The 21,614-nt window shown below is 38.6% G+C and overlaps 1 long non-coding RNA gene across 1 annotated transcript; it reads right to left on the bottom strand.

Moving 5' to 3' along the window:
* Positions 1-1,164: 1,164 nt before the first annotated feature.
* On the bottom strand, positions 1,165-9,926 carry LOC112659776 (uncharacterized). Its single transcript, XR_003136497.3, has 4 exons — positions 9,181-9,926; positions 5,511-5,587; positions 2,758-3,285; positions 1,165-1,838 (listed from the first exon to the last, which is right to left on the bottom strand). It is a non-coding gene; the product is annotated as an uncharacterized LOC112659776 (long non-coding RNA).
* Positions 9,927-21,614: the final 11,688 nt, after the last annotated feature.

Here is a 21,614-nt window from a genome sequence, read left to right on the forward strand (position 1 = left end):
TGATTCAAATAATAATAATAATACTAGTACCTGTTCATTATTAAGTATTTGCTAAGTCCATGTAACCTTTTAAGTTTTTTCCCATATATATCATTTGTTTAAATCCTTATCACATCCCTCAGAGTATCCCCATTTTCCATATGAGACAATGGAGGCACAGAGAGGTTAAACATATTGCCAGGATCACACAGCTAGGAAAAGGCATAGTCAAGATTTGAACACTGGCAATTGAGGTCTGCAGTCCATCCTCTTAATCACTACGCATAATCTCTATTAAATAAGTGTTTTATTGAGTAGCTTGTACCATTCTCCAACTAAGCCAGACAAAAATTTCATTAAGTTAAACAAGATTTCCCTGTTCCTAATAGCATTCCCTAGCAGTTCTTCAGCCTGCTTTGACTTTGGTCATCGGGAACACATCTTTCTTCATGACCCCAAGGTGTCTGAGGTCAGGATTTTCACATGTGGTACAAGCACTCCTTCCCAGATCAACCCCTTGACTTCCAACCACACATTTACTACGAGTAATCTAATACTCTGCAATGCAGAGATCATCGCTGGGCCAGACAAACTGGGGAGAGACTGGAACCAGGCTGCAATTCTTATTTGTTTTTCGGCATGGCTACTGAGACTACCCAACTGGCAGCTTTCACCTCCAGCATCATTTTTCTCCTTTGCCAATGATTGACCCTGGGAGCGTTAAACAAAAAAACTTTTCTCCCTTGCTGTTCTTGAAGCAAACACACAATTAAAGCACAGGTGTGTTTATCTCATTGGAGTCTTTGCCATGGAAATTCTAAGATATTACCCAGGGAGAGTAATGTAATCTCACTGTGTCACCCAACGAGAGAGATGGGGAGCTCTAAAGAGAGATACTAATCTCAGAGCATGCCCTTAACAATGCATTCTGCAGGGTTATGAGGGGCACCTACACAATGGAGTGTGCAAACCAGGTGCTTGGACCACAGGCGTTGCCTAAAGGGACGATCTTTCCAATGCGAAAGACCAAAGCAGCCAGACCAAGGCCGAGTGAACAGTGGAGACTTCAATTTGTTTCTAATTGACATTGCTCAAGGGCAATAATAACCCCAGGTGGGTGAGGTGGGGCTGGGGAGCAGGAGATCAGCTAGCCTGGAGGGATGGGACATCTTCCACAGTGCAACCTTTATTCAATCATTCATTCATTCATATAAACACATTTTTATTGACGGCCATCTATGTGCAAGCACTGAACAAGAGCTCTAGCCCCTGCTCTTGGGGAATGTGTAGCCTGGCTCAGAAACTGGGTCAGCAGAAATCAAATTGTAAACAGCCGGCCCACCTGGGAGAAGAGCAAAGCAAGTACTAGTGATACGGCCAGGTGAGTGGTGTTGGGGGGAAGAGAGGTCAGAGCATGTCCAGTCCAGGAACTGTGTTTGTAGGAACACCTGCAAGCACACAAAGATTACTGAAAAGGTTCAGAGTCTGCGAGGTCAAAGAGAGTCAGTTAAGTTTAGAATGGCCAGCATGTCACCTAACAGCAGAGGCTGAGCCAAAACAGGCTGTGTGCTCCCCGCCCGAACTTGACGTCCTGCTGCAGGGCAGCCAAGGCTCCACCGACCTAGACTCTAGATTAAAGCTGGTCCCAAGCTTGCAGGTAAACTGCCCTACCGACAGGGGCAGTGGAGCTGGGCTTGGCAGGCGGTCCTGCTGGTGCATTCGAAATTCATGGGATGATAGGTACTTTGGGCGTCAGATTAACTTTTCTTTAAATACTCCTCACTTACGGATGTGAAGATAAGCTTGTATACTTGGAGAGCACACCAAGTCATGGCAAAGGAAGGTGGTCCGGATGAATGCTGTGTGATAAGAAAAAGAAAGACAAATAGATGCAAACACTTCACATTCAGCTAATAATGAATTAACCGAAAATTAAAGGCCAGTGATGCTAACCACAAATTCATTTTCATTATAATAGATAGCTAGAAAGATAGAGATACACCTATATGTATAGTAGGTATAGACGATGTTTAGAAAGAAATAAAGATACAGATATGGATGTATATCTCCAAATAGATTTGCTTCTACTCTCAGCCTGGCATGTGACAGACTATAGAAAGGTATGGAACCTTTCAAGCCAAATTGTTGCCCATTTTACAGAAGCAATTTTATTTATTTATTCATGGGAGACACAGAGAGAGGGGCAGAGACATAAGCAGGCAGAGGGAGAAACAGGCTCTGTGCAGGGAGCTTGATGTGGGACTCGATCCCGGGTCTTCAGGATCGGGCCCTTGGCTGCTGAGCCACCCGGGCTGCCCACAATTTGGTTTTTAAATCATGTTAACTTGCCCCTCAAAGGTTCACAGTGAGGATCAGGTAGATAGATGCCATGTGTTAAGCAGCACGATGCTTGGCACATAGTAAGTGCTCAATAAATGCAAGGCAGCTTTCGGATTGCTGAGTCCCATCAGCTGGTAGCAATGAACTTGGTGAGGATTAGCCACCTGGGATCCCTGATGCCACAACTCGCAGTTAATTAGAAAATGGGAAACCCATCCCGCAAGCAGGTAGAGGACTCTGCTTCGCCCCGGGATCCTTTTGCATCTTAGGGCGCAGCTGGAAGGAGGAGGCCGCCAGCCAGGTGTGACTTCCAGGACCAACAATACGTACCCAGGCAAATGGTATTAAACAAAGCGTTTGAATTATCCTGATACAAGAGACTGGGTGCAGGAGTATCTCCTACCCTATCGTAAGCGCTGCTTGGGTTTCCACCCTCACCTTGGCTGAACTGTATGGACAGCAACCCGAGGCCAGCGAGGCCAAGGCCAGCTAGGGAACGAGCTCCTGGGGGCTGCGGACAGGAATCTCAGCCCTGGTGTTCAGCAGGGAGGCCTACAACAACGCCTCCCGCCGGGATTCAGGTTGTTTCATGTCAGAATTATTTTTCCCCGAGGTTTGTTGCAATCACCCCTTCTTCCTGGTCTTATTTCCCCCTTGAAAGAACATTGACTGGCTCTCTCACAGTTGCTGAGGCTGGTAGCAATCCTCCTAAGTTGGAATGTCACGCAGGCTCCTTGTTCCTCCTTGTAAAGCACAACCCCGCTGCCCTCCGTAGCGGGCTCTTTATTTCTTCCACTGTGCTAATCAGGAACACTTAGCTGCTTTCCTGCTCCGACGCCAAATTAATAAATTACAAATGCCAGTTATCAAAGATTTGGAGGTTTTGACAAGTGATGCAGTTGATCGCAAATGCAAGGTTGTGTCAGGGAGAGTCTGTGTTTTCAGGATGTAGAAGGTGGATCAGCCCTGGATTGGAAAAATAAACAGGCGAGTTTGATGAGCTGAAATTCATGGCAGAGCTTCTTAATATTTCCTGAGGTTTCTAATCAAAGGAGCATCTTAACTGGTCCCAGAGGGAAATGGGAGATGAAAGGCACTGACACTGATGCCCACTCTACCTTGCCTCATCCCAACATTTGTTCCTTCCTTCCTTTTTTTTTTTTTTTTTTTTTGCCCGTTTCTAAAAATATCCTGGCAGGTAAGAATTAGCGATAGGATGTTATTTAGTCAAAAACAAAAATCCACTGCATAATGCACCATACCTTTAAAATTTTTAACATCTATTAAATTAAAATCAAGGAAATTGACATAGATAGGATGAAAGAAGATACAGCACCTCTAGCTTATGCCAACTAAAAATAAGAATTATTAATGAAGCTCGGCTTTCTTCTGCTGTGCACATTAATTATTTATGATAATAATACTCTGCACTGCCATATTAAAGAATTTTCTTCACCCAGCTTCCCAGAAAACTCTATCTTCTTGAAAAAAAAAAAAAGGAACCTCAACATGTTAAGCCCACAAAAGAATACATTCCTCTCGGTGTATTTATTATACTGGAAGATGAATATAGTCTTGGGTTATTAAACTGGAATGAAAAACACATCTTATTAGAACTTACATGGTGATTTTTATTCTCACTAGTTTCATATAAACTTAATGATGCAGACTGCATTTTTATGCTCATCTATTTTAAAATGGTGCCTGGAGCAAAAAAAGCTTCCATTAATGCCAGTTTGGTATTTCAAATACAATTTGATGTAATTTACTTCAAATATATGTGAACAGAGAAGGATAATGCCAAGTGCATTTTCTAGATTCAAATGTGGGTTAGCTCATGGCCATGATTTATTAAACCTAAGTTTTTTGCAAAAAAAAAAAATTCTTTTAGTTATAAAATTTTTAAAAGATGAAACTTCACCTGGTTTTATTTTTGGGGGAGAGGGGTGGGAGAAAGAAAGTGGTGGGCTTTATGATAAAGGACTAGCTTTAACTTTATTCTAGGTTTTAATATTTATCAACTATAAATGAATAATAATGCATTTCCCTCCAGTGATACACTGAAGCTATTTAAACCCATTGTTTTCTTAAATTCACACACTGTAGAATTATATTCATGGATATGTCAACATAAAATCATCCAGTTTAGAGAGCTTTGGTATGTTTCGAGTTTGGCAGGTTGGTATTAAATAAATGCTTAAATTCCCAATCTTTAAATGGTCTCTTGATGATTTTTAGAAGAACTATCTTTGAAAAGAACTTTTCAAAAGAAGTTTAAATTTTATTGCCCAAAAACTTGTGTCTGGATCTAAGTCAAGCCTGATTTTTGTGTGTGAATCTCAAAAGGGGAAGCCATGGCACCTTCTCCTTTTTCTTGCACTTGATTCGTTTCTAGTGCGTTCTTTGCTGCTCCATGTGGACGCTGGGTCAGTGTCCACACGAGGGTGTGGCTGGGGTGGCTGCTGCTGTGTTCAGAGACATCTTGAAGGGCCGTTATTGTGTGGGCTTCATCCCTAAGTAATGCTCTCTAATAACATTGCAGTGCCTTTGTTGCCTTAAAGCATCAAATCTTCTGTGCTGTCACTCCAAAAACAAATAATGGGCCTTGGTTTTTTCTTTACTCTGCTTCCTGTTTGAAATCAGTTTTTTTAGGGTCCACCAATCACTGCCCCTGAGCCCCAAAATATGCCTTCTGGCTGAAAGAGCAGGGGTCTATTTGTCTTTCAGCCTCATGGTACATCCCTGTGACACGGAGAGGATGAGTATTTTTAACTTGGGCAGCATTGTCCTTTTTCTGATGGCTTAGGTTTGGGGGTGGGCACAGTGAGGAGGACCAGGCAGGCAGTCTAAGGAGTGAGGTCCATCCCTGGCAATGAGCAGGCGAAGAGTGTGTAGACTCTTCCAGAAGGCCAAATTCCAGGAGGGAGAAAGATAAGGATTTGGAATACTGTCTCTGGCTTAGGGGGGCCTGGGTTTAACCCAGTCAGTCCCATGGAATGTCTAGGTTCAATTTCTCAGCTTCCCAGGCTGGGAGCGGAGAGCAGAAGAGATGTACAGAAAGAGGCATGAGAAGACTTGGCTTTTGTTTTTCATAGGCGTGCTGGCAACCAATAAATGTTGCTCCTTTGCCACCACTAATGAAGGCAATAGGAAGAAAAATAAAGAAGCCTATATTTTGGGAAGATTCCTACATTTCCAGGAGTCCTGGCTATGTGGCTGTGTGTCCACCTCCTTCAGATACGCAATGAGCTCTGTGCTCCCCTTTGTCCTTGGAGAGAAAAAGAGAATATACATATTTTTTACATTCTGCAAAAACCTTAAGAATTTTTTAAATGACTTTTTAAGCTACATTATTTGTATCTTTGAACTAGAAACTAGAAATGACTAGCAACATGACTATGTCAAAATTGGGCAACCCACCACTGGATCATACACTTAGTTTGATGACCACAGGGTCAAAAGGACCAACCCCTAACCCTGTGGCACTTTAGCGTTTTCCAGAGTCCAGTCCCATTTTCAATTCCTTGTAATCGGGGAAGAAGAAAGTGCTATTGACTGATGGGCAAAGATACCTTTGAGAGAATAACTGGATTGCCTTCTCCACTTTGTTCGGGGAAGGAAAGAGCTGAGCATGTAAGGAGACAGAAACTAAAAGTCAGCTAACTATTTTGGATGAGGGGCGAGTAGGAGGCTGAGAAGCAAGGCATTTAAAGGACCTTGAAGAACAGGAAGGTTCAATGTCCGTTTTATGTGGTTTGCCTGCCTCCAGTGTAACCCTTTCCATATCACTGACATATAAAATCTGATACATTCAAATAGCCTTAGTGCTGGGCTGGAAGTCAACAGACCTGAGCAGTGGACTGAAATTCGAACTGCCCACATTCACTTTCCACTGACTCTAGTGTGCAGGAACAGAAACCTGGAGGGTCCATGTCCAGCCCTTTAGAAAGTGACCATTGGGGGCACCTGGGTAGCTCAGCGGTTGAGCATCTGCCTTCCACTCAGGTCGTGATCCCAGGGTCTTGGGATCCAGGCCTGCATAGGCTCCTCCAAGGGAGCCTGCTTCTCCCTCTGCCTGTGTCTCTGCCTCTCATGAATAAGTAAATAAAATCTTTTAAAAAACAAAAAAGAAAGAAAGAAAGTGACCACTGACAACACACTGAGCTGGCTGTGTTCAGGAGGAGAGTGAGACTTCAATTATGACCTGGCCTCGACAAGCCATCCTGGCATACATTTATTTAAATAATTAAGGGTTTATGTCCTTTCTTTTCATGATTACCATTTGTCATGAATCAAAAGCTCCTGCCCTTAACCCAATTGAAGCATTCTTTATTGGAATGAATATCCTCCTTTTTTTTTTTTTTTTTGGTATCTTGGTATCAGGCAAATTATTTTTATTTTTTTCCCAGTTTTATTGAGATATCATTGATATATAATATCATGTAAGTTTAAGGTGTACAGTGTGGTGATTTGATCTCCATACATATTGCGACGTGATTACCAAAATAAGGTTAGTTAACACATTTATCACTTCTCATGGCTACCATTTGTGTGTGTGTGTGTGTGTGTGTGTGGTGGGAATTTTCAAGATCTCCTCTCTTAGCAGAACATTCAAGGATAAAATACAGTCCTGTTACCTGTAGTCGCCATCCTGCACATTAGAGCCCAGAATTTATTCATCTTATACTGGAGGTTTGTACATTTCACCACCTTCACCCATTTCCTCTCCTTGCCCCTTTCCACTCCCCCAGCAACTGCCAATCTATTCTCTCCCTTTCTGTTTCTATGAGTTTGATTTTTTAAGGTTCCATGTAAAAGTAACATCGTACAGGATTTACCATTCTCTGACTTATTTCACTTAGCATTATTCCCTTGAGTTTCTTGAGTTTGGTCCACATTGTTAGAAATGACAAGGTTTCCTTCTTTTTATACAGTAAATAATACTTGGGATCCCTGGGTGGCACAGCGGTTTGGCACCTGCCTTTGGCCCAGGGCGCGATCCTGGAGACCCGAGATCGAATCCCACATCGCCCGGTGCATGGAGCCTGCTTCTCCCTCTGCCTGTGTCTCTGCGCCTCTCTCTCTCTCTCTGTGACTATCATAAATAAATAAAAACTTTTAAAAAAAGTAAATAATACTTTATTGTATATCCATATCCATCTTTATCCATCCATCTGTCAATGGACAGTGAGGTTGTTCCATGTCTTCATTATTGTAAATAGTGTTGACATGAACATAGGGATGCAGATATATTTTCAAGACAGTGATTTTGAGATGCTTTGGTGGCTCAGCAGTTCAGCGCCTGCCTTCAGCTCAGGGTATGATCCCAAGGTCCGGGGATTGAGTCCCACATCAGGTTCCTTACAGGGAGCCTGTTTCTCCTTCTGCCTAGGTCTCTGCCTCTCTCTGTGTCTCTCATAAATAAATAAATAAAATCTTAAAAAAAAATAAAAGACCGTGATTTCACTTCCTTTGCATGCACACCCAGAAGTGAGTTTGCAGAATCATAGGGTAGTTCTATTTTTAATTTTTAATGTAGCTCCATACTGTTTTCCAGAATGACTGCAATGGTTTGCATTCCCATCAATAGTGCAAGAGGATTCCCCCTTTTTCTGCATCCTCGCCAACACTTGTTAGCACTTGTCTTTTCTATATTGACTGTCCTAACAGGTGTGAAGTGATGTCTCATTGTGGTTTATGCTTTTTCTTGATGATAATGATGTCGAGCTACTTTTCATGTAGCTGTTGCTGGTCATGTGTATATCTTCTTTGGAACAAATGTCAGTTCAAGTCCTTTGCCCATTTTCAATCAGATTATTTGTGTTTTTTTTTTTAATATTGAGTTGTATAGTATCCTTATACATTTTGAATATTAATCCCTTATCAGATATATGATTTGTAAATATTTTTTTCCATTTGGTAGTTTGATTTTGATTTTCATTTTGTTGATCATTCTGCTGTGCAGAAGCCTTTTAGTTTGAAGTAGTTCCACTTGATTATTTTTGCTTTCGTTGCTTTTTTTTACTTCAACAAATATGTGTTAAGTAATGTCTTAGCTATTGGCCACCATTCTAGGGGCAGTGGAGATACACAAGGCCTGGTCTCTACTCCTAGTGACCATTTTATCCTAGCAGATGAGATATGTTTAAGTATCCAAACTACTAAAAAGTGATAATTGCCATAAACAGTACACCATAGGGATTAAAAAATAGATTATTTCTCATTGTTGAGATCAGGGAATGCTTTGAAAAGGACTAAAGACATTACAGTTGGATGGTATTTAATATTCAAAGACTGGGAGGTAGGAGAGACCCAGCACTGGCAAAGGAATTAGAGCAAGAACATGGAATCTGTATGATCATATGTAAAATTGCATCTTAAACTCTGCTACCATGATGCCTGGTCAAAAGTAGGTGCTCAATTAATTATTTTTGAATGAATTAATAAACAAAAGTTTGGAATCTGAACTTGTGGCATCATGCAGGGCAGGCCTAAGTACTCTGACTTCATCTCACAGGTTTTTGATACCACAAAAGGACCAAAGCCTTGTTTTAAGAAGATGAATTACACAGCCTTGGGAAGGGGAGATGAGGAATTATAAGGTAGAAGGCTAACTTAACATTCCACCAGATTTTTACCAGGGGAAAAACAATGAGAACAGAGGGGTAACAGATAGACTAAAAAATACACTTTGGAGGTAGAATCAATCAGAAATTGTAAATATCTAGATGTAAGGAGCAAGTAAAAGAAAGAAGCCTTAGATTTTGAGCTTAGGTGACAGTTAAAAAGGGAATTTCCATAGGAGACATCGATCTGATCATTTAGCTATCCTACATATAGGATATGGTTGCACATACTCACATCAACATAGAATGGTAAACCCCTTCAGTGTTGTGTCTCTCTATATGTACTTCCTTTCCTGCGTTCCTGCTGATTAGCTGTGGGTGGGAAAAAATAATTTTGAACTGTTCTGTGAGGAGAGAGTGATAGGTTTATTGATGATGCAGCCAAATCTTAGACTCAATAATCCCTATGTATTTCTCTATGGAAAGTAGTTAGAATCAGGGCTGTAGACTGAGCCCATCAACCAGCAGTTAGGTGGTCCACATAGAGAAAGAATTCTAAACCCTAACTTCTTCATCCCTGAATAAGGGAACCACAGTCCAGTGTTACGGTTCCGAAACAAATGGAAGAAAAGTGAAATCGTTACTGAAACATACTGAATCAGAGATGAGTTTTTAACTAATTATTTTTTACCTGCTTTGATGGATTTTTCTTTCACTAATGATCTGGCTGCCCTAGTCCAATTTCTTATCACAATTATCTGTACAGATTTTTAGAGCTGCAGATTTCCTGGCACCCTCTCAAGAATTTTGGTTCAGCGGGTCTGTGGTAGGAACCCCTTATCTGAGAGGAGAGTTACAATGTCTTCAACAGTCCTTTCTCAGCATGGTGATACAAGTGAATTTTGCTTTCCTGACTTGGCAGTTGATCTTTATCAAACACATTTTTATTTTATCTACTTTTTTCAAAGATTTTATTTATTTACTCATGAGAGACACAGAGAGAGAAAGAGAGAGAGAGACATAGGAAGAGGGAGAAGTAGGCTCCCTGCAGGGAACCCCATGTGAGACTCGATCCCAGGACCCCAGGATCACCACTGAGCCAAAGGCCAGATGCTCAACCACTGAGCCACCCAGGTGCCCCTACATTTTTTTTTTTTTTACACACCATCTAAATATGCCATGAGTGGAACAGAGTAAAATCTGGCATTCTCAGTGAACTTGTTTAGGTAATTGAATTTTGCAAACATCGTCATAGTTAATGTTAATGACCCTGAGGCTCATTGAAACTACTAAAAACTGAAGTTTCTATTTGTGCTTTTCTAAGGACTTTCCCATCCAGGACTTGCATAATTAGTCATAGTTGTTTTCAATTTAAATAACAAATTGTACCTTTACCCCAGCTAAATTGTATTTTGTTGAATTGACTCATGGTGTCTGTAAATGGTAGAGGTTTTGTTGATTCACTCAGTTATCCACTGAATTTGTGAGCTCTCTAGACTTTTCATTATCTGCAGACTTGATAAGAATATTTTCTTTGTCTTCATGAAAGTTTTTAATAAGGAATGTAGAACAGAACGTGGTAGAGAACAACATCCAATGGGGATGCCAGCAGAAATCTCAATTGATAGCCGTATCAAACCATTCACCAGCACCCTTTGAAGATGGACCTTCTACTAGATTATCCATGTTGGAGCTAGCAAATAGCTTGCCCTTGAAAAACCCTTGCTTCAACCTGCTGGTAACAGTGTTTGCAAAGAATTGTTTTAATATTCAAATCCAGAATCTGGTCTGAGATTTTATTTATGAAGGGCATGCTCTTTTAAAGATTGGTACTAGTCATCCTTGACTCAACCATACGTCCATGGACAGTCTGTCCAGGTTTTTTGAGAGTTCACTTGAGAAAGATATAGATTATGGCCATGCAGCAGTGTTATTCCCTTGTGTGAAATCATCATACCTATATAGAAATTAGATACCAAGCTTTGACCTGGTCAGTGCCATGATCCATCAGTTGAACAGGAATTCATCCTGGGTAAACTCAATGTCTTGGTCCATTACTAATCCCAGTCAATAAAAAGACACTAAGAAAGTATTTCATGTTTAGTTCCTACATAATAACATAATAACTCTGCTTTTCCTGTTGGCCCGCAAAGTCTAAGTACTTACTATTTGGCCTTTTGAAGAAAAAGTTTGCTGTCCCTGATTTAGAATAGCCAAACCAATCATAAAACTATTGCAAATCCATGGAAGTTTGAGATACTTTACATTTTACCTTTAAAAAAAGTATTGAGTTAGTACTTCTCACTGAGAAGTTGAGCACTTCTTAGTGCCACTGAGCAATATGTTGGACACTTGAGCAATATGTTGAAGACAACCCAATATATTCAGCCCTTGTTTAGGGTGTAAAACAAGACTCCAAACCATAGGGCACCAGGACCCCAAGGTCTCTGCCTCCTGGTTCTGTGAACAGCCCTGTTGGGTATCCATTGATGTGAATTAGTCAACAACACAAATGAGAGAGCCCGCCATAAAACAGCACCCTCTCTCCATGGTTACAGAGAGAAAGTCTCAAGGAGGCTAATAAGCTATATCAGAATGAACACACAAATCATTGATATGAATCTGCAAAATAAAAGAAGGATCAGAGTTCCTCTTCTTCCATGATAATTCGAAGTATCTTTCCAAGGTTCTTAACTCTAATAAACGTAAAGCAAGGAAAAACACAGAAACTATAAAATAGGAGACTATATAAATAAAATTAGAAAATATTCTCCTAATCTCATATTCCCTGCAAATGTTTGCTACCATTCACTGATCCTGAAGCAAAAGTTTCGTAGGATCCTTAGCTAAAGGTATGGGTGAAAAACACCCACGTTATCCTTCACGTTACTATTGCTGAGTTAGTGGAAGACTAGTTGCTGTCAGATCCACTGATTTGGGACTCATCTTTCGATGAAGTATATATGCTGATGAAAAGCTGCTTTCATTGCAGAGAGACTGCTAATTGTTTGATTATACAGGTCTTCACATTAATGAAGCACTATTCCATGGGTTTGGAGCATGGCGTGCAACCAAATTACCACCCCAGCACTCATGCTGTGAAATCTGATTATTCATTAGCCAGTCAGTGAGTGGTACCGACATCTTTTCTTTTTTCAAACCATCAAATGAGAATGACTGCTGTTCTCCCCACCCCGCCCCACTTTAAGAATATGAGGATTTGAATTTGTTGCCTATTGGGGAAGGGGAGCAGCAGAGAGAGCTGGGGTTTCCATAAGAGTTGTTTCACACATTTAACGCACTATATGTCATGACAAACTGAGAGCCAGATGGATTGGCATTTCCTGCAAAAATGGATTCCTGCTCACATCGTCCAGCTTCACATGCACTTGATCTTGGGCCTCCTTGAAAGACGCCCTCAACCACCAAATGCGGTTGCTTGAATTATCTGGGATTTTATCACCTCAGGACTGTCTGATGAGAATCACTTTAAGGCAAGTGTCCAAATTGGAAAAAGGGAAGGAGGTCTTTTGTTTGTGTGTGTGTGTGTGTTTTGTTTGTTCTCTTGTTTATTTAAAGTATTTATATTCCCACAAACAACAACAGAGTAATCAGAAGAGGACATAATTACTAGATTCATTTATTAAAGTTCTCTTAGATCTTTTGGTAAGTGAACAAAATATTTCCTTCATTTAAGATGCCAAAAAAAACCCCCACAAAACCAACATTTTTTAAATTATGCCCTTTCTATCTATTGCTAAGACTGATAAAAACTTAGTGTGATGGTTTAAAGAATCACCTTGTATATTCTAATGTTGATATCAAAAGTCAGAGGAAGAATTCAGCTAAGACTGCTCTATTTCTAACTCTAGCTGGATTGGGTTTCCAAAACAAATGATAGAAATCCCTGCCTCAGTACCAAGGAAAGATACTGACACTGGCAAATGGGATTATCCCTAATGAGATTACACGCAAAATGATTAAGATGTGAATTGACACTCCCTGGGAGGGACAAGGAGGTTCCTAAGGAAGCAAAAACAGAAGAGGGTAAAGTGTAAGTAACAGAGTCTTTCTTAAGAAAAGGTACTCTTTTCTCAAAGCCCCAAAAAGAGGAACACGAGGCCAACCTGGTTTTCTCTAACCAGTCCAGGAGAAAAATCAAAGCTTTGGATTCATCATTAAGAAGAGTCTCAAGCGAATGAAAATGGACACAAAATCTGTTTCAGATGATTTTTAAAAACAAGACATTTAGAGTCTTCTCTTCTAGATTGACAAAGCATCCCTGCAATAGATTTTTGCCTTATTATACCTGTAACATGAACACTGTCTTGAAGGGATCCTCTCAAAGGAGTTCCCCCTACTGAACCATGTATTCTCATTGTAAAGGAAGCGTAGAGATGCTAAAGCCAGTGTGCTCATTTATGGATGAAGAAACTATGGTTCAGTTGCTGGGCTCAGGGACTTGCCTGGGTCCCCCGATTATTTAGTGGCATTGACGGCTGGGACTAGAATGCATGTGCTCCAGGTGAGACTGAAGAGGCAATGAACAGGACAGGGTGAAAATAGCAAAAAGCAAGTCAAATCTGCAAAAGGAAAAACAACGACGGGAAAAGAATGGCAAAGGGAATATTTCCTGTTTTGAAAAGTTCTTTTAGAATAAAAACAAAACAATAGATCCATCATTGAATTCCCGCAAATCCTCTGAGGCCACCATAGAACACTGTATTTCTCTGTGATCGCTTCAATATTCCAACAGCACCAGATCCTATGGCCATGAATCAATTCTAAAAGAACAAGACTCAAACCCCACAGGCACCAGCAGAAGAACAGGAATTGGGGGAGGGGGATTTCCAAGTATCACTTTAGTTTCTATTCTTACCTTGTTATACGACCTTTAGAAACTCTTTTATCTAAAGGTATAAAATAGGTATAATAATCCTTACTTGTCTCACCAGAGTGTTGTGAAATGTCACTAATTAATGTTTATAAAGCACCTGGAGACTTTCAAATGAAAAGTTCCACATGCAATAATTATGAGTATTAGCATTGTTATTAACATAGCATTATTAGTTACCAGAATCATTATCATTCATGCTTTAGATTTTTTACTAAGAAAGACACTCCCAATATTTTCTGTGTGCACACACACACTCTCTCCCTCTATTTCATATTCTTCTAAAACTGGTCTTCACAAGGGAGATTTCTAGGCATGCCAGTACATGAGTCAAGAAACCATCCAATAAGACACATTGTCATGATTTCACATGTTTTTTTTTCCTAAGTAAATTATTTCCAAGAAATCCCCAAATTGACCACATTACAGGTTAAGCATAATAGAGTGGTTTTAGAACTGGTTTTGATCACAATTCCTTTTGATTATCTAATAAAAGGAATTATCTATCAGTATTTTATTATCTAATAAAATACTGCTTTCTGGAAAATCACATATGTACATTCTGCAATCAATTTCAGGGTGTTTTTGGACCTCTGGATGTAGGAAATAATTCTTTGTCATCTAGCACTGGTCTAACCACCTGAGACACATCAGTGAACAAAATGGACAAAGATCCAATGCTGGATCTTACATAGGTAAGAGGAAGTAGATAATAAAAAACTAAATACAATAAATCATCAAAGTTTATTATGTTAGAAAGGGAAGAGTTTATACACTATGGAAAAAAGTAGAGCAGACTAAGGGAAATAAATTGCACTTGGTAGGGATTCTGTTTATAGCGAGCAACAGAATAGTTCAGGTAGGTGTCACTGAGAAGTTTTGAACAATGATTTAAAGGAAGTAAACTAGCCAAGTGTGTATCTGATGAAGAAGTATTCCAGGAAGAGGAAAGAGCCAGTCTGAAAGCCATAAATTGGGCCACTATGCTGGAGACAGTGAGCAAGAAGAGAGGTAGTAGGAGATGATGTCATTATTGCAATAATGGTGATTTTAACCAGGAAGGTAGCAATAGGGTCAAAGTAGTCAGATGGTCAGATTCTGGTTAGATTTCAATGAAGAGTCAACAGAATTTTTTACCTGTTTGGAGGTAGAGCATGTCAGAAGGGGTAGTGAGCAGATCAAAGCTGATTCTGAAGATTTGGCCTGAGCAACTGGAAAATGGAGCAAGTCTGGGGGGTAAGCCTATTCAGAGACCCCTGCACCATCTCTACCCTCCAGCATTAAAAACATGACACCCAGAGAATTTCCCCTCTGAGAGCAGGAGCTTTTCTTTTCTGCTCACTGCAGAATCCTTAAAGCTTAAAACATTGCCTGACTTAATAACATTTATTAAATGAATAAAAGGAATCCAATAATGGGGAGTATTCCCTTCACAGAGATGCCCAATCATTCTTCCAGTACCACCTCTCGGACCCTAGGATTTATATAAAGAGTAAATTTGCAGGGTTTTAGTGACAGTGTACCTTCCCTCCACTCTACCCCTGCCATCCCAACTTTATCATTTTTCAATAGGCATGTAACAGGGGATCTCAGAAACATACAACAAACTAGCAATAGGAATGGCAAGAAAGGTTGTCCTTTCCTGTCCATCACCAAAATCCCATGTAGCTTTATCACTAGTGTCATGAACATCAGTTAGTAGTCCTTTCTTCTCTCTAAAGATAGCCACTTCTGGTCCAAGAAGGATATTTCAAAGAACAGTAAGAGTCCAAGCCTAGGGGACACGTGAGGTAGCTAGGTGGCTGGGTAACGGTTGCCCTGTGCTGTTATTATATATATAACACAGAAAATTTAGAAACCCCCAGACATGCAAATATTCTGTTTTCTTTTTACAAAGGACTGTCTAGTAGAATATGTTTCACTCAAACACATGAGGAAATACAACATCAGAAATGATTCCCATTGAAGCTAATAGTGTCAAGAAGAGTTGAACAATGCAGAAGATGGAACAAAGCTTTGTTATAATCAAGTCTTTCCCACAGACACCAGTACAATTCACTTGCTAATCATACCTTGAAGTTGAGTTAACCTCAGGCTGCTCATCTCCAACCCTAATATAGGCAGGTGAGTTGTATTCTGTGGTGGTGATAGAAATATTTTGCTCAGGTGAGTAGTCTTGGAATTTTATGGATGCTTATTACATTGGCTCACCTCCCTAGCTGAGCTGTTGGTTAAGATCTCCATCCCAGTGTGATAAGCACTGAGTGTTGTATGAAAGGGCTCAATTACTAAATTCTACACCTCAAGCTATTATTACACTGTATGTTAACTAACTGGAATTTAAATAAAAACTTAATTTTTAAAAAAATAAATCCAAAAAGAATTTTCACTTTTATGAAGAAAACTGTTACTGTACTAAAGTGGGAAAAAAAGCAAAGCAGGGGATACATTCTGCCTTGTTCCGTTTCAGCTTACAAAAGGTTTCATAGGAACACTCTACTTTCAGAAAGGGATGGAAACCTCTACCTAACTAATGAAAAGTTCTTTTTTCCTTTGATGTTTCTGTAATTGCGAGAAGCACAGGGTTCTAAATGTGGTTCTACTGTTGGAGGGTTGGATAATCATACACAAGTCAGAAAATGGTGCGTCTATTTCCTCTTCTACAAAAGAAAAGTGTTCTAATCCATTTACTTAAGGCAGTCTTGCAGGTTTAAGATGCCAAGAGTCCATGAATAATCTCACTGAAATAATACTGTCTTTGCTTATTCGAAGATTTATAGCAATTTAGCACCTCCCTTCTCTCCATGAAAATAATTTAATTTTAGGAAAATGAATCAGTACATTTTGATAAAGGAATATAATAAAATAGAAAACAATTTTAAGTGAGGCTTGCAAAGATTAATAATAATGCAGGAAATTCTTTTGTTATGCTGTAACTGAAGAAATCAGAATGAGATTATATATATGACATTATCCTGAGTATATGTGTTTTCAACTTGTACAACAGTAAAACATTGGTTGGTTCTGACAAGTGGGATCATGGGTGGATCTTTATTTAAAATTTATTTTCTTCTTTGAGATTTTTTTTTTCTATTTTCCATGGGGAACAAAAAACCTTTATTTTCAAGGAAAATAAATAAGTTTTGTTTTTTAAAAAGGTTTATGACCCTGGCATTTTGCAAGTACCTGAAAATTTATGCATTTAGTGTACATGGCCACGAGAATCTGCTCAGAGTATAAATGAGTCCTGATAGGATAGAATGTTTCTCATGCTTCTTTCAAATTCCAGTAGTTACTTAACAACTCTTTTGCCCTTGATTCTGGTGCTAGAAGAAGCTAATCATAAGAATATGAAGTTAGAGCTGAGAAGTGGAATCTTTTGCAAAAAGTCACAGGCCACACGATTCTCAGCAATCAATCTGAACCACTATATCGTATAAGACATATTTTAGACAATAAATAAACAGTAAGCAAAATCAGATTAATTGACTGACTTATGACCAAAAAAGCATCTGGCTTCAGCTTTCCTCTTATGCCATTTGTCAGGTCTGAGGCTCTGGAACTGTTGTGCGGGACAAGAGATACTTACTAGTCTATGGGCTCCTAATTAATGATGTAGACTCAAAAACAAGAGTCAGAATACTTAGACATAGATGGCAAATGTGTAGTTTATGAACTACCTACTACTGTTTCCATTTCGCTAGCAAATATTACTGATAAATAAAGGCTTATACCTTTGGACACAATGTCAGAGACTTGGAAACAATAGCAATTACTACCAACCAATGGGAGCTGACATGTGAGAAAAGTCCAATTCACCATCTCTTTCTCAGGTGAAGTCTTAAGGTAATTACACAGCAATGTCTTTTGAGGAACAAATGAAAGTTTTGATGAATATGTGAATGGGTGTGAATCTTGTAGGAAAAATTTTGACAACCCTAAAGTGCAGGCATCAAAACCTGATTGAGGATGGAAGGAAGATCCATTTCAAGGTGGCTTATTCATGTACTTGGCAAGTTACTGCTGGTTGTTAGCAGGGTACCTCAATTTCTAGTGAGATGGATCTCTTCACAGAGTTGCTTGTGTGTCCTTGCAACATGAATACTGGCTTCTTCCTGAACCTGTGATCCAAGAGAGAACAAGGTAGAAGCCACAAGGATTTTTACTGCCTAGCCATACCTACAGAAATCACACCGTAGTATTATTTCAATATCCTATTGGTTATACAGGCCAGGCCTATTCAAAATGGGAATGAATTACTCAAGGATATAAGTATAGGAAGTGGGGGAACATTGAGAGCCATCTTGGAGAATGGTTACTACATAAACCCTTGTAGTAGATTTAAAGAAGACAATCCTTGCTTTCAAGGAGCTTATAGTTGAAGAGGCCCCATATATGCAAAAACCCCATAACCTGTTTAAGAAAAACCCAAAACTATGACAGATTGCTGGTATTCATCAATATGTATAGTCTCTACTTCTTGCTGGATATGCTGTTAGAATTCATTTACTATCCTCTTGGGTTTTGGGATGGCCAATTACTAGTTCTTGGCAATAGAGTAGAAGAAGAGATGATACATATCACCTCCACACTATGGCAGTAAAAAGAAGTTTTGCCATCTCCATGTTATTTTTCCTTTATTTGGTGATATTAAGACATAGAAGAGTGCTTTCAGATAGGGGTCCAAATTCTTTCTTTTGCATGTGAATATCCAGTTTCCCCAACATGACTTATCAAAGAAGCTATTTCTTTAAGAATAAATAAGAAATTAGAAGAAATTTAAGAAAAAATAAGAAATAAGGATTAAGAAATAAGACACTTTCCCTATTGAATATCTTTGGCTCCCTTGCCAAATATCTGTTGGTCATATATGCATGAGTTTATTTCTGGACTCTCAATGCTGATCCATTGGTCTATGTGTCTGTTTTAATGCCCATACAATACTGCTTTGATTATGATAGCTTTGTAATACAGCTTAAAAAAGAAAGTGTGATTCTCTAGCATTGTTCTTTCTCAAGATTGTTTTGACTACTCAGGGCCTTTTGTGTTCTAAACAGATTTTAGGATTGTTTTTTTACTTCTGTAAAAAATTTCATTTAAATTTTCATAGGAATTGCATTTAATCCATAGGTAGTTTTAGATAGTGTGGACATTTTAACAATATTAATTCTTTTTATCCATGAACATTGGATATCTTTCTATTTATGTGGGTCTTCTTTACATTCTTTAATGAATGTCTTATAGTTTTCAGTACATAAATGTTTCACTTCCTTGGATAAATTTATTCCTTGATGTTTTATTCTTTTTGATGCTATGCTGACTGAGACTGTTTTCTTTATTTCTTTTTCAGATAGTTCATTGTTAGTGTATAGAAATGCAACTCATTTTTCTATGTTGACTTTGTATCTGGAAACTTTACTGCATTTGTTTATAAGTTCTATCATGTTCTTTTTTTGTGCAGTTTTGTGTCAGTCTCAGCCTATTGATACTGAAGCTATCAGCTAGGAATGCCTGGGACACTCAGCTGGGTCCATATTGCTTGTGGCAAACTTTAGCAGACATTTATCACATTGGAGTCAATGTTGTGGCTAGACTGGCCCTTGTGGCTCTTATTATGATTGCAAGAGACAGGTCAACAAAAATGATCAAGGAACTTTGAAAAAACAAGGTTTATTACTCACAAGCTCTTGAGAGTACATGGCATACCCAGAGCCACACTGTGAGATTGGAGGGAGGGAAGAAGGGGGGGATGGAGATTGAGGGGAGAGAGAATGTGTATTTGGGGTTCTGCCTTTATTGAGGTCTACGGTGAGGTGTGTGAGACTTCATGGGTTGACTATTGGCAAATATAAAACATAAGAGCAGGAATAGAAATGTGGTAAGGGAAAATCAGGGTCACTGAAGTGGTCAATTATCTACATTACTCAGGGCTTTCTAGAAAGGGAATTCCACAGGTGGGGCAGCCAGTTGTGTGTAATTGGTAATACATTTATATCTTTGAAATGAATGCCTTGTAATTTAGAAGGCTAACATCAGGCTCTTACATCATAATCAAAACAACTTATTGTCAGTTATTTACACTACAAAGGTTTTCTATATATAATCTCATGTCATCTGCAAACAGACAATTTCTTCATTTCCAAATTGGATGCCTTTTATTCCTTTTTCTTGCCTGATTGCTCTGGCTAGGATTTTCAGTACTACATTGAATAGGAATGGTGAGAGTGTGTACCTTTGTCTTGCTAGTGATCATAGAAGAATAACTTTTAACTTTTCACCATTGGGCAGGAAGTTAACTGTGGACTTGTCATATGTGGGCTTTATTATGTTCCTTCTATACCTAATTTGTCAAGCATTTTTATCATGAAAAAATGTTGGGTTTTGTCAAATGCTGTTTTGGAATCTACTGAGATGATCATATGATTTTTTATCTTTTATTCTATTAGTGTGGTGTATAGCATTTATTGATTTGCATATGTTGAGCCATCCTTGCATTCCTGAGGTGAATTCCACTTGATATTGGTGTGTGATCCTTTTAATATGATGTTCAATTTGGTTTGCTACCATTCCGTTGGAAATTTTTATATCTATATTTGTCAGGAATATTGACTAATAATTTTATTTTCTTGCATTGTCATTAGCTAGCTTTGGTTTCACGGTAATTCTGGGTTTGTAAAATAAGATTGAGAGTTTCCCTCTGTTTTAATTTTTGAAAGAATTTAGAGAGGGTTAGCACTCTTCTTTAAATTTTTGGTAGAATTTACCAGTGAAACTAACTGGTTGTGAGATTTTCTTCATTGAGAGATATTTTTATTTCTGATTTAGGTTCCTTATTCATTATTGGTCTGTTCAGATTTTCTATTTCTTCATGATTTTGTCCTGGTTGGTTGTATAGCCTAGGAATTTATTCATTTCTTCTAGGCTGTTCAATTTGTTAGCATATCATTTTCATAGGAGTCTCTCCTAATCCTTTGTATTTCTGTAGTATCACTTGTAACATCTCCTTGTTTATTTATAATTTGACTTATTTGAGTTATCTCTTTATCTCTTAAAAAAAGTTTAGCTAAAATCCATCAAATTGTTTTATCTTTTCAAAGAACCAATTCTTAGTTTTGTTTCTTTTCTATTGTTTTCCTATTATATGTTTTAATTATTTTTGCTCTAATCTCTATTAATTTCATTTTTTTCTGCTAACTTTGGGCTTTTTTTTCCGTATCCTTGAGGTATAACGTTAGGTTGTTTTTTGAGATCTTTCTTTTTTCTTGATGTATATGTATACATTTATAACTATAAACTTCCTTGTTAGAACTGTTAATTTCCATGTATTTGTGAATTTTCCAGCTTTCCTCTTATTATTGTTTATTGGTTTTATACCATTGTAGTTGTAAAAGATATTTGATATAGTTTTTGTCTTCTTGACTTTGTTGTGACTTGTTTTGTGGCCTATCATATGATCTATCATAGGAAGTTCCATATGTGCTTAAGAAGAATGTATATTCTGCTGCTGGTGGATGCTCAGTCAAGTCAGCTGTTGACACTGTTGAATTCTTCCATTCTAGGATTTTTGTTTGAATATTTTTGTGGTTTCTATTTCTTTTTTAATTCATTTTGCACATGCATTGTTTTCATAATTTAGTCTAGTGGTCTACTTGCATGTTTTGTAGTTTACTAAACTTCATTAAAAAGATTATTCTGAATTATTTGTCAGACAATTCACAGAACTCCATTTCTTTATGGTCAATTATTAAAGCTTTATTAGTTCCCTTTGATAGTATCATGTCTACCTGATTCTTCATGATGCTTGTATCTTTGCATTGGTATCTATACATCTGAGT

This window comes from Canis lupus, chromosome 35 (genome assembly GCF_003254725.2).
Source record: "Canis lupus dingo isolate Sandy chromosome 35, ASM325472v2, whole genome shotgun sequence".
Classification (NCBI taxonomy): Eukaryota; Metazoa; Chordata; class Mammalia; order Carnivora; family Canidae; genus Canis; species Canis lupus.